The following is a 3,756-nucleotide window of genomic DNA, read 5'->3' as shown; positions in this document are numbered from 1 at the left end:
CGAACCACCGGAGGAGAGGAAGCCGGCAAAGTATTGATAGCCTGAACAACCCCCAAGTTGTCACAATGAAACAACACCCGCCGATCACGGAGAACATCTCCCCATACCTCCACCAAAATGGGAAAAAGCTCCAGGAACGCCAAGTTCCGGGTCAGCCCCGACTCCCTCCACGAGACCGGCCATTCCTCAGCACACCAGTGCACACCCAGGATAGCCCCGAAACCCACCGACCCCGCCGCATCCATGTAAAGATGTAGCTGGGAATTAGAAACCTGGGGCGCCTGCCAATACGACCGACCATTGTAGGTATCCAAAAAGGATCCCCAGACAGCCAAGTCGTCCAGCAGCGGACGAGTAAGTCGAATAAAATGGCGGGGTCGAACAACGCCCGCTGTCGCCGCAGCCAGCCGCCGGCTAAAAACCCGACCCATCGGCAAAATGCGTCAAGCGAAGTTCAACTTCCCCAACAGCGATTGCAACTGACAAAGCTGAACCTTTCTCATACCCCGCACCCTGGCAACAAACCCCTTCAAGTCAACCAACTTATCAACAGGCAAGCGGCACTCCATCGCCACAGAATCGATCTCGATTCCAAGGAAACTCAGACAGGTCGAGGGACCCTCCGTCTTGTCGGCCGCAAGAGGAACCCCAGAACGACACATCACAGCCTGCACCGTGTGAAGGAGACGAAGACAATCCCCCGACCCGATACACAAGAAATCGTCCAGATAATGCAGGATAGAAGCCAAACCCGCCTCCTCCCGAACAACCCACTCCAAAAACGTGCTAAAACATTCAAAATAGGAGCAGGAGATAGAACAACCCATCGGGAGGCACATATCAACGTAAAAACAACCCTCAAACTGACAACCCAACAAATGGTGGCAGGCCGGGTGAACCGGGAGAAGGCGAAACGCCGCCTCAATATCAGTCTTAGCCAACAGGGCGCCTCGACCCGCCGCCCGTACCATGTCAACCGCCTTATCAAAGGACGCGTAAACAACCCGAACTATTTCAGCCGAAATGCCGTCGTTAACCGAACTGCCACGGGGGTACGACAGGTGATGAATCAAACGAAACTTACCGGGGTCCTTCTTAGGAACCACCCCGAGCGGGGACACCCGCAAATTCGCCAAAGGCTGCACGGCGAAGGGGCCCGCCATGCGCCCTAACTCAACTTCCTTATGCAACTTGTCCCTAACAACATCAGGAAATTCCGCAACAGAGCGTAAATTCCGAAAATTAACCGAACCAGGGGCATCCACGAATGGAATCCAAAACCCCTCCGAAAACCCCCGCAACAAAATGTCAGCAGCACGCCGGTCACTATATCAGCTTAGCCACGGGCGCATCGCGGCGACGTCCACTGGCGTCGTCGCCCTTCGATCCCACATCTGCGCGCTCGCCCCCTTTAGCCCGCTTGAAGCAGCGGGAATGGGGATGGGCTCCGCCACAGCCGGAGCACTCATGCTTGAACTTACAGGACGTTCCAAACTTACACTGCCCGTCGTTGAACTGGTAACAGCACCCCGGCCGCCGCATACCGGCCGGAGAGGGCGTGGCACCAGATACCCCCCCGGCCCCTCCAAGAAACGACGAGAAACCACCCTGGTGTGTGGCCGGCCGAGTCATAATGGCCAGCCACAGACCAATGTCCATCTGATCCCAACCGATAGACGGCCGGACCGCCAAGCGTTGGCGGAACTGCTCATCGTACCGCCACCAGCCCAGACCCCCATAAGTCCGACACGCGCTCCAGATGAGATCCTGATATGCAAAAAGTGCCGAACATTTTTCAGGGCACTTTTCGCCTATCACACTAGCCAGAATAGAAAAGGCACGGATCCAATTCCCAAAGGTCTTTGGAATCCGCCGATACCGAAACTTCTCTTTCTCCTTCTCCTTGTCCTTATCCTTCTCCTCCGTCGCAGGGGGAGGAACCTCCTCCAGCGGCAGAAGGGAGAAAATCTCCAGGAATTCCCCCTTCCAGATCTTCTCCTTAACCTCCTGTTTTAAATGCAGCCCAAGCGGGCCCGACCAACACATGTAGGCCGCCCCACGAGCCACGTCCGCCACCCCCAAAGCCGCATCTACAACCGGCAACGAGCCAAGAACCGCAGCAGACCCGCCAGCTGGCGGGGCCGCCGCCACCGGAACCCCGGGGGCCACCGGGCCAGATGGCCCGGCTCCAACAGTCCCTGCCACAGCAGGCGCAGAAAGGGAAACCGAACCTAAAGACCCCACGCCACCCCCAGGTTGCTCCCATACGGACCTAACCTGACTATCCAAACCTGAACCTGATGGACCAGCACCCCCGCCGCGCTCCCACGCATCCAAAAAACCCCTCAGACCCGAAAGAAAAGCACCCATAGAAGAGCCCGAGCGACCCTCCACCCCGGCTCCCAAGAGGCCCACAGAAGTAGAAGGCAACTCACCGCCAAGCGACCGGCAGACCTCCTGCGGCGCCGTAGCCGAAGCCGTATTGCTAGAAGGTCCCTGAAGTCCTGGTCCCAGCAGCGGCGAAGCATCCTGCAGCAACACACCAGACACAGCCTGTGTAGAGGAGAGGGGTGAGATCACAGGTCCTGGAACCGTTGCAGTACCAGAAACCACCGGCAGGGGGCCGAAACTTGGCAAGCCACCAGCAGGCGCCGTAAGGAAAGCAGGAAGGGGGGTAGCAAAAGCCTCCTCATCAGAGGAGCCGTAAAGAAGCTGGGAAGACCCCACCAGCCCTTCCCCCTGAGGAGGTAAGCGGGCCGAGGGCCCCAGAGAGAGGGCCAGGTCGTCCCCGGAGGACCCCCCTGCCTCCTCCGAGACAGCCCCCCCAGTAGGACCCCCAGCCGCCCCCCGTATAGCCCCGCCGGACCTACTCACCCCCCCCGCGGCTTGCCTGACCCCGGATGGGGCTGCCGCAACCGCCCGCGATGTCCTCTTCGGGCGGGCAGCGGAAACGCCGCCCGCCGCTTCCCGCGCGGCCTCCAGCAGGCTCCACAGTTCTGCCGCGGCCACCGGAGCGGCCGCGACGAGGCGCTGCATCCCGTGGCGCCCGTGCAGGCGCCGGGGCCTCCGTCGACGGCCCCGGCAAGGGAGCAGCAGGCCTTGCGAGCCGTGAGGCAGCCTCGCGAGACCGCCGCGAGGACGCACGCCGCCGCCATCTTGGGGACGACGGCGGCGAAGACGGCCGCCCGCCCCGAGGAGACGCCTCCCGGGGCGCACGCGGCCCGGGGTCCGGACTCCTGCTCCGGTACCGAGCCCCCCCACCCGACACGGGGCTCAGCCGAGCAGGAGGGCGGGCGCGCCGGCGACCCGAAACGCGCCCGCGAGACGGTGCCTCCGCGGCCCCACCAGACCCGGCAGGCACAACAGGCACCGCAGCCTGAGGAAGTAAATGAGCAAACTGCTCACGAAGCGCCCTACCACCGTCCTGGTCCGCACCAGCCCTGAGAGCAGCGAGGATCGCATCCACGTCCATGCTCCAGGCCGTCAGGGTACACCTAAGCACAAGCAGGTAAACTGTTGGCCGTGTCTGCAAAAAGGACAGTGACCGGGGTCACCCAAAGGGCACCTTATATCACCTAGGGTCTCCCACCCCTTAATTAACATACCCCAATCAAAACACGGACATGCCCTGAGCATGCACTAACCCACACACATACATGCTCCCTGTCCATTTAGCTACGCTGATTCCCAGGGGCCTTATACAGGATAAATGTGACTGACCAGAACAGACATGGAGAGATTAAGGATGGACACAGA

This window comes from Spea bombifrons, chromosome 9 (genome assembly GCF_027358695.1).
Source record: "Spea bombifrons isolate aSpeBom1 chromosome 9, aSpeBom1.2.pri, whole genome shotgun sequence".
NCBI classification, from domain to species: Eukaryota; Metazoa; Chordata; class Amphibia; order Anura; family Pelobatidae; genus Spea; species Spea bombifrons.
The sequence above is the reverse complement of the archived record's forward strand: the minus strand, read 5'-3'. Positions refer to the sequence as shown.